Source organism: Callorhinus ursinus, unplaced genomic scaffold (genome assembly GCF_003265705.2).
Source record: "Callorhinus ursinus isolate GAN/ISIS: 27379988/994484 unplaced genomic scaffold, GSC_fseal_2.0 scaffold47, whole genome shotgun sequence".
Taxonomy (NCBI): Eukaryota; Metazoa; Chordata; class Mammalia; order Carnivora; family Otariidae; genus Callorhinus; species Callorhinus ursinus.
In genome coordinates this window covers 9,487,755-9,497,624 of record NW_027397109.1, presented here as the reverse complement: position 1 = coordinate 9,497,624, position 9,870 = coordinate 9,487,755, and positions in this window count along the sequence as shown.

Here is a 9,870-nt window from a genome sequence, read left to right as displayed (position 1 = left end):
AGGGAGGGAGGGAGGGAGGGAGGGAGGGAGGGAGGGAGGGAGGGAGGAAGGAAGGAAGGAAGGAAGGAAGGAAGGAAAGAAAGAAGGAAAGAAAGAAAGAAGGAAAGAAAGAAAGAGAAAGAAAATGAAGGAAGGAAGAAAGGAAGGAAGGGAGGGAGAACTAAATAAATGTCATTTGTTCAAGAAATATATTGAGTGTCTAAAATTTTTAATCAGAATAAGTGATATCTACTTTCTTGGACTAACTGGTAGGAAGATAAATGAACAAGAAACTAACAATAAATGGAGAATTTACAAAATGTACAGAGTATTTCATGGATGTAGCCCATGGGGTGGTAAGGACAGAGAAAGATAGGAGACAACCTCCTATGTATGACTTGGTCAGCAAGGTTCTTTTTGAGTGGCATGTATATGGCACCCTGAAAGTTGAGAGGACCCAGCTGTCACAAGGACAAGGGTGATATACATTCCAAGTGGGACCTGAATCCTGGAAGGGTCTGAGATTGGCAAGAAACTGAACACAGCTCAAGTTGCTGAACAGTTAGTTAAGGGAGGCCCATCTAAAAGGATGGTAGAGATCAGGTGGAGATCAGGTCTCAACCTGATTATACAGTTCCCCTAGCCTGTGCTAAGGGATGTGGATCTCCACTAGGTGTAGGAGAAATTTACTGAAGTATGTGGCAGGTGTGTGTGTGTGTGTGTGTGTGTGTGTGTGTGTGTGTGTGTGTGTGTGAATAATATATTCAACAAGGTTCAAAACCAAATCAGAACACTTTAATACGTTACACAATGAGAAGTCTCACTTTTACTCCTGTTCTTGTCTATCTCACCACTGTCATTTTCAAGCAAATATAAATTCTTATTTCTCCCTCTTTCTTACATAAAAGATGGAATGTTATAAAATATTATTTTCAACTTGCTTTTTTTCCATACAACAATATTTTCTGGACATATTTTCATATCAGCATATGGGAAGCTTCAATTTATTTTTCTGCTCCAAAGTGTTCTGTTGTGCAATATACCACAGCTTATTTATCAGGTTTCCTCTTGGTGGGTTTCTGGGTTTTTGCAATATTTTTTTATTTCAATGCTGCTAAAAATAAGCATGTACTTTGTATGTGTAAAAATACATGCAAAAGGGGGTGCCTGGGTGGCTCAGTCGTTAAGCGTCTGCCTTCGGCTCAGGTCATGATCCCAGGGTCCTGGGATCGAGCCCCACATCGGGCTCCCTGCTCAGTGGAAGCCCGATGTGGGGCTTCTCCCTCTCCCACTCCCCCTTCTTGTGTCCCCTCTCTCACTGTCCCTCTCTCTCTGTCAAATAAGTGAATAAAATCTTAAAAAAAAATACATGCAAAAGGCAAATTCAAGAGGTATCGATGAGTTAAAGGGTGGGTACATTTAGCATTTTCATAGAAATTCCCATTTGCCTTGCATTATGTTCTGTAACATTTTTGCACACCCATTGGCAATGGCTGAAGCACGTGTTCTCTTAAACAAGGGGGTGACATAATTTGAGTTACAATTATAAAAGTCCATTCCACACTCTGAGTGAAAGGTGCTTTGTGAAATGGATGAGATCACTTAGGCTTTTGCAGTTGTTTGGAGAAGAGCTATTGGTGGATGACAAGGGAATCAAGAAGAGAATGGATGATGATAGATAGATGATAGATAGATGATGATAGATAGATAGATGATAGATGATTGATAGATGATAGATGATTGATAGATAGATGATAGATGATGATAGATAGATAGATAGATTAGATAGATAGATAGATAGATGATAGATAGATAGATAGATAGATAGATAGATAGATAGATAGATAGGTGATAGATAGTTTGAATCTACAGAATTTGCTGATAATTTGGTTATGGGGGTGAAGAAAAGAAGAGAAAAATGGCCACATGGGGCATGGGCCAGGAGAGCAGGGGGATCCTACATGTAGTTATGAACGTGTTAGGTTTGGGTCCCCTGTGGGATACTCAAGTCTCACTTTCCAGGGTCAGTCATATACACAAGTTGGAAGCTCAGAAGAGAGATCTCAACTGGAAATGAGGATTGGAGATGGAAATTAGAATAAGGATGAAGGGACGTCACCTAAGAAAGGTGCAGAGCAAGGTAAGGAAACATCTGAGGCCCAAGGCCCATGATAAGCCAGCTTGTAGAGTGGAGCAGAGCAGGGGAGCCTGTAAGGAGAGTGGTGGCATCATGGGAAGTGCCACAGAAGAGTTTGTTGGGATGAAGGTGTGGTCCACCATTCCCTAAGCTGCTAAGGGGCTGAGTGAGATGAGGACAACAGGAGTCTGCTGGATAGGACAGTATGGAGGCCTGTGAAAAGAACTTGTGGGAAAGTTCTACCAACTTAAAGGCAACCACTAACAGCATAAAGAAAACGTATCTTCCACAATCACTAGAGGAAGAAAAGGAGCACAAGACATCTTTCTATAGAAAGATAGAGAAACTGAAAGAGACAGCCCAGAGGCCAAGAGTAAAAAGTTTAATAAAATGCTTGTGTACATGATGGTTAGGAACAGGGCTCTAGTTCATGTCTGGCTCATGCTGGATGGGTGTGCTCAGCTCCCTGGGACTCTCTGGGCCTCACTGAGTGGTGCCTTTACCAGCAGAGTTGACATGAGATTGAGCAGACAGTGCTGTGAGGGTGCATAGGAAGTGCTCAGTGACGTTAGTTAGCTGACTTTACTAAGACAATTGTTAGTCTAGAGATAGCTGGATTTGACTCTTGCAATTAAAAAAAATTCTGAGACAGTGGAAAGGAGGGGAAACACCATCCATTTTATATATTTTTAAAATATATATTTAGGGAGGCTGGGTGGCTCAGTCGGTTAAGCATCTGCCTTTGGCCCAGGTTATGATCCCAGGGTCCTGGGATCAAGCCCCGCATCAGGCTCCCGGCTCAGCAGGAGCCTGCTTCTCCCTCTCCCTCTGCTGCTACCCCTGCTTGTGCTCTCTCTCTCTGACAAACAAATAAAAAGTACTTAAAAAAATAAAATAAAATATTGAAATAAAATATATTAAATTTTGATACAAATATATTTTTAAAATATGTATGTATGTATGTATACTTATATATTTTAAATATATAAAATATTCATAATATATATTATAAAAAATATTTATATAATATTTACATTTAAGCAAGTTGAAATATTTACATATAATATTATTATATGTAATATATAATATATTATTTATTTATTATATATTATCTATTTAATATATTTATTATATTAATAATAAACATGATGCATGCCTAAAAAATGATGAAAAGACAAAGCAGTTTTAAAATATATTTTTTATTTTAATTTTTTTATTGTTATGTTAATCACCATATATTACATCATTAGTTTTTGATGTACTGTTCCAAGATTTATTGTTTGTGCATAACACCCAGTGCTCCATGCAGAATGTGCCCTCTTTAATGCCCATCACCAGGCTAACACATCCCCCACCCTCCTCCCCTCTAGAACCCTCGGTTTGTTTTCCGGAGTCCATCGTCTCTCATGGTTCGTCTCCCCCTCTGACTTACTCCCCTTCATTCTTCCCCTCCTGCTATCTTCTTCTTTTTCTTTTTTCTTAACATATGTTGCATTATTTGTTTCAGAAGTACAGATCTGTGATTCAACAGTCTTGAACAATTCACAGTGCTCACCATAGAACATACCCTCCCCAATGTCTATCACCCAGCCACCCCATCCCTCCCACCCCCCACCATTCCAGCAACACTCAGTTTGTTTCCTGAGATTAAGAATTCCTCATACCAGATCTTGCCATTTGCAACGACGTGGATGGAACTGGAGGGTGTTATGCTGAGTGAAATAAGTCAATCAGAGAAAGACATGTATCACATGACCTCACTGATATGAGGAATTCTTAATCTCAGGAAACAAACTGAGTGTTACTGGAGTGGTTGGGGGTGGGAGGGATGGGATGGCTGGGTGATAGACTTTGGGGAGGGTATGTGCTACGGTGAGCGCTGTGAATTGTGCAAGACTGTTGAATCATAGATCTGTACTTCTGAAACAAATAACGCAACATATTTTAAGAAAAAAGGAAAAGAAGAAGATAACAGGAGAGGAAGAAAAGGGGAGTATGTCAGAGGGGGAGACGAACCATGAGAGATGATGGACTCTGAAAAACTGAGGGTTCTAGAGGGTAGGGGGGTGGGGGGATGGGTTAGCCTGGTGATGGGTATTGAGGAGGGCACGTTTTGCATGGTGCACTGGGTGTTATGAACAAACAATGAATCATGGAACACTGCATCAAAAACTAATGATGTAATATATGGTGATTAACATAACAATAAAAAAAAATCAAAAAAAAAAGAATTCCTCATACCAGTGAGGTCATATGATACATGTCTTTCTCTGATTGACTTATTTCACTCAGCACAACACCATCCAGTTCCATCCACATCCTTGCAAATGGCAAGAGCTCATTCCTTTTGATGGCTGCATAATATTCCATTGTGTATATATACCACTTCTTCTTTATCCATTCATCTGTCGATGGACATCTTGGCTCTTTCCACAGTTTGGCTATTGTGGACATTGCTGCTATAAACATCGGGGTGCACGTACCCCTTCGGATCCCTACATTTGTATCTTTGTGGTAAATACCCAGTAATGCAATTGCTGGATGGTATGGTAGCTCTATTTTCAACTTTTGGAGGAACCTCCATACTGTTTTCCAGAGGGGTTGCACCAGCTTGCATTTCCACCAACAGTGTAGGAGGGTTTCCCTTTCTCCACATCCCCGCCAACATCTGTCATTTCCTTACTTGTTAATTTTAGCCATTCTGACTGGTGGTATCTCATGGAGGTTTTGATTTGGATCTCCCTGATGCCGAGCGATGTTGAGCACTTTTTCATGTGTCTGTTGGCCATTTGGATGTCTTCTTTGGAAAACTGTCTGTTCATGTCTTCTGCCCATTTCTTGATTGGATTATTTGTTCTTTGGGGGTTGAGTTTGACAAGTTCTTTATAGGTTTTGGATACTAGCCCTTTATCTGATATGTCATTTGCAAATATTTTCTCCCATTCTGTCGGTTGTCTTTTGGTTTTGTGGACTGTTTCTTTTCCTGTGCAAGAGCTTTTTATCTTGATGAAGTCCCAATAGTTCATTTTTGCCCTTGCTTCCCTTGCCTTTGGCGATGTTTCTAGGAAGAAGTTGCTGCGGCTGGGGTCAAAGAGGTTGCTGCCTGTGTTCTCCTTTAGGATTTTGATGGAATCCTGTCTCACGTTTAGGTCTTTCAACCATTTAGAGTCTATTTTTGTGTGTGGTGTAAGGAAATGGTCCAGTTTCATTCTTCTGCATGGGGCTGTCCAATTTTCCCAACACCATTTGTTGAAGAGACTGTCTTTTTGCCATTGGATATTCTTTCCTGCTTTGTCAAAGATGAGTTGACCATAGAGTGGAGGGTCTATTTCTGGGCTCTCGATTCTGTTCCATTGATCTATGTGTCTGTTTTTGTGCCAGTACCATACTGTCTTGATGATGACAGCTTTGTAATAGAGCTGGAAGTCCGGAATTGTGATCCCGCCAGCTTTGCTTTTCTTTTTCAATATTCCTCTGGCTATTCGGGGTCTCTTCTTGTTCCATACAAATTTTAGGATTATTTGTTCCATTTCTTTGAAAAAAAGTGGATGGTATTTTGATGGGGATTTCATTGAATGTGTAGATTGCTCTAGGTAGCATTGACATCTTCACAATGTTGGTTCTCCCAATCCATGAGCATGGAACATTTTTCCATTTCTTTGTGTCTTCCTCAATTTCTTTCATGAGTATTTTATGGTTTTCTGAGTACAAATCCTTTGCTTCTTTGGTTAGATTCATTCCTAGGTATCTTATGGTTTTGGGTGCAATTGTAAATGGGATCGACTCCTTGATTTGTCTCTCTTCTGTCTTATTGTTGGTGTATAGGAATTCCACTGATTTCTGTGCATTGATTTTATATCCTGCCACTTTACTGAATTCCTGTATGAGTTCTAGCAGTTTTGGGGTGGAGTCTTTTGGGTTTTCCACATACAGCATCATATCATCTGCAAAGAGTGAGAGTTTGACTTCCTCTTTGCCGATTTGGATGCCTTTGATTTCATTTTGTTGTCTGATTGCTGTGGCTAGGACTTCTAATACTATGTTGAATAGCAGTGGTGATAGTGGACATCCCTGCCGCATTCCTGACCTTAGGGAAAAAGCTCTCCGCTTTTCCCCATTGAGAATGATATTCGCTGTAGGTTTTTCAGAGATGGCTTTTATGATATTGAGGTATGTACCCTCTATCCCTATACTGTGAAGAGTTTTGATCAAGAAAGGATGTTGTACTTTGTCAAATGCTTTTTCTGCATCTATTGAGATGATCATATGATACTTGTTCTTTCTTTTGTTGATGTGTTGTATCACGTTGATTGATTTGTAGATGTTGAACCATCCTTGCAGCCCAAGGATAAATCCCACTTGGTCGTGGTGAATAATCCTTTTAATGTACTGTTGGATCCTATTGGCTAGTATTTTGATGAGAATTTTTGCATCCATTTTCATCAATGATATTGGTCCCTAATTCTCCTTTTTGATCGGGTCTTGGTCTGGTTTTGGGATCAAGGTAATGCTGGCCTCATAAAATGAGTTTAGAAGTTTTCCTTCCATTTCTATTTTTTGGAAAAGTTTCAGGAGAATAGGCTTTAATTCTTCTCTAAATGTCTGATAGAATTCCCCTGGGAAGCCTTCTGGCCCTGGGCTTTTGTTTCTTGGGAGATTTTTGATGACTGCTTCAATTTCCTTAGTGGCTATCGGTCTGTTCAGGTTTTCTATTTCTTCCTGGTTCAATTTTGGTAGTTGATTCATCTCTAGGAAGTCACCCATTTCTTCTAGGTTATCTAATTGGCTGGCATAGAGTTGCTCATAATATGTTCTTATAATTGGTTGTATTTCTTTGGTGTTGGTTGTGATCTCTCCTCTTTCATTCATGGTTTTGTTGATTTGGGTCATTTCTCTTTTCTTTTTGGTAAGTCTGGCCAGGGGTTTATCAATCTTGTTAATTCTTTCAAAGAACCAGCTCCTAGTTTCGTTGGTCTGTTCTACTGTTCTTTTGGTTTCTATTTCATTGATTTCTGCTCTGATCTTTATGATTTCTCTTCTCCTGCTGGGTTTAGGCTTTATTTGCTGTTTTTTCTCTCTCTCCTTTAGGTGTAGGGTTCGGTTGTGCATTTGAGACCTTTCTTGTTTCTTGAGAAAGGCTTGTATTGCTATATACTTTCCTCTCAGGACGGCCTTTGCTGTATCCCAGAGATTTTGAACAGTTGTGTTTTCATTTTCATTGGTTTCCATGAATATTTTTAATTCTTCTTTAATTTCCTGGTTGACCCATTCATTCTTTAGTAGGATGCTCTTTAGCCTCCATGTATTTGAGTTCTTTCCGACTTTCCTCTTGTGATTAGTTCTAGTTTCAAAGCATTGTGGTCTGAAAATATGCAGGGAATAATTCCCAATCTTTTGGTAGCAGTTGAGACCTGATTTGTGACCTAGGATGTGATCTATTCTGGAGAATGTTCCCTGGGCACTAGAGAAGAATGTGTATTCCGTTGCCTTGGGATGGAATGTTCTGAATATGTCTGTGAAGTCCATTTGGTCCAGTGTGTCATTTAAAGTTTTTATTTCCTTGTTGATCTTTTGCTTAGATGATCTGTCCATTTCAGTCAGGAGGGTGTTAAAGTCCCCCACTATTATTTTATTGTTGTCAATGTGTTTCTTTGCTTTTGTTATTAATTGCCTTATATAATTGGCTGCTCCCATGTTAGGGGCATAGATATTTAGAACTGTTAGATATTTTTGTTGGATAGACCCTTTAAGTAGGATATGGTGTCCTTCCTCATCTCTTATTACAGTCTTTGGTTTAAAATCTAATTTGTCTGATATAAGGATTGCCACCCCAGCTTTCTTTTGATGTCCATTAGCATGGTAAATGGTTTTTCACCCCCTCACTTTCAATCTGGGGGTGTCTTTGGGCCTAAAATGAGTCTCTTGCAGACAGCATATCGATGGGTCTTGTTTTTTAATCCAATCTGATAGCCTGTGTCTTTTGATTGGGGCATTTAGCCCATTTACATTCAGGGTAGCTATCGAAAGATATGAATTTAGTGCCATTGTATTGCCTGTAAGGTGACTGTTACTGGATATTGTCTGTGTTCCTTTCTGATCTATGCTGCTTTTAGGCTCTCTCTTTGCTTAGAGGACCCCTTTCAATATTTCTTGGAGGGCTGGTTTCATGTTTGCAAATTCCTTTAGTTTTTGTTTGTCCTGGAAGCTTTTTATCTCCCCTTCTATTTTCAATGATAACCTAGCTGGATATAGTATTCTTGGCTGCATATTTTTCTCATTTAGTGCTCTGAAGATTTCATGCCAGTCCTTTCTGGCCTGCCAGGTCTCTGTGGATAGGTCTGTTGCCAATCTAATATTTCTACCAATGTAGGTTACATATCTCTTCTCCCGAGCTGCTTTCAGGATTTTCTCTTTGTCTCTGAGACTCGTAAGTTTTACTATTAGATGTCGGGGTGTTGACGTATTATTATTGATTTTGAGAGGGGTTCTCTGTGCCTCCTGGATTTTGATGCCTGTTTCTTTCCTCACATTAGGGAAGTTCTCTGCTATTATTTGCTCCGATATACCTTCTGCCCCTCTCTCTGTTTCTTCTTCTTCTGGTATCCCAATTATTCTAATGTTTTTTCGTCTTATCATATCGCTTATTTCTTGAATTCTGCCCTCGTGATCCTGTAGTTGTTTCTCTCTCTTTTTCTCAGTTTCTTTATTTTCCATCATTTGGTCTTCTATATCGCTGATTCTCTCTTCTGCCTCATTTATCCTAGCAGTTAGTGCCCCCATTTTTGATTGCACCTCATCAATAGCCTTTTTGATTTCGACTTGGTTAGATTTTAGTTCTTTTATTTCTCCAGAAAGGGTTTCTCTACTAACTTCCATGCTTTTTTCAAGCCCAGCTAGTATCTTTAAAGTCATGATTCTGACTCTAGGTCCGACATCTTACTAATGTCCGTATTGAGTAGGTCCCTGGCTGAGGGTACTACCTCTTTTTCTTTTTGCTGAGGTGATTTTTTCATCTTGTCATTTTGTCCAGAGGAGAATAGATGAATGAGAGAACAAAATGCTAACAGGTTAACAACATCCCCAGCAAATATACTCTATACAAATCAGAAAAGACCTGAAAGCAGGGGAAAAGAAAGGGAAAGAAAGAAAAAAGAAAGAGGAAAAACAAAAGATAAAAACAAAAACAGAACAATACAAAAAAAGCAGAATATGATCAAATATGATCAGGCTAGTGCATAGATCAGTGCCACGCACTAGATTTTGGGCGTATTTTGGTCTGTTAGAAAAAAGTGCCTCCTAAAATTTTACAGGAAGAAAGACATATATGTGCAAAATAAAGGTTGATACAATGAAGGGATGGAAGATGACTGTAAAGATGAAAATTATAAAAGACTTTATAAAAGGAATTGATAAGATAAGTTGTTGAAAAAAGAAAGAAGATTTAAAAAAAAAGGGAGAGAATGTGAGCAGGCAGGAGACTAGAACAAAGCCATACACTAGTGATTTAGGGTATATTTTGATCTGTTAGAAGAAACTGTATCTCAAAATTTTCAAGAGAGACCAACTTATATATATATATGCCAAAAATAAGGGTAACTACTATGAAGGGATAAAATATGACTCTAAAAATGAAAAATAAAAAATGTTTTTTTTTTAAAAAGGGATTGATAAGATGTTGGTTGAAAAAGGGAAAAAGAAAAATTAAAAAAAGGGCGCCTGGGTGGCTCAGTTGGTTAAGCGACTGCCTTCGGCTC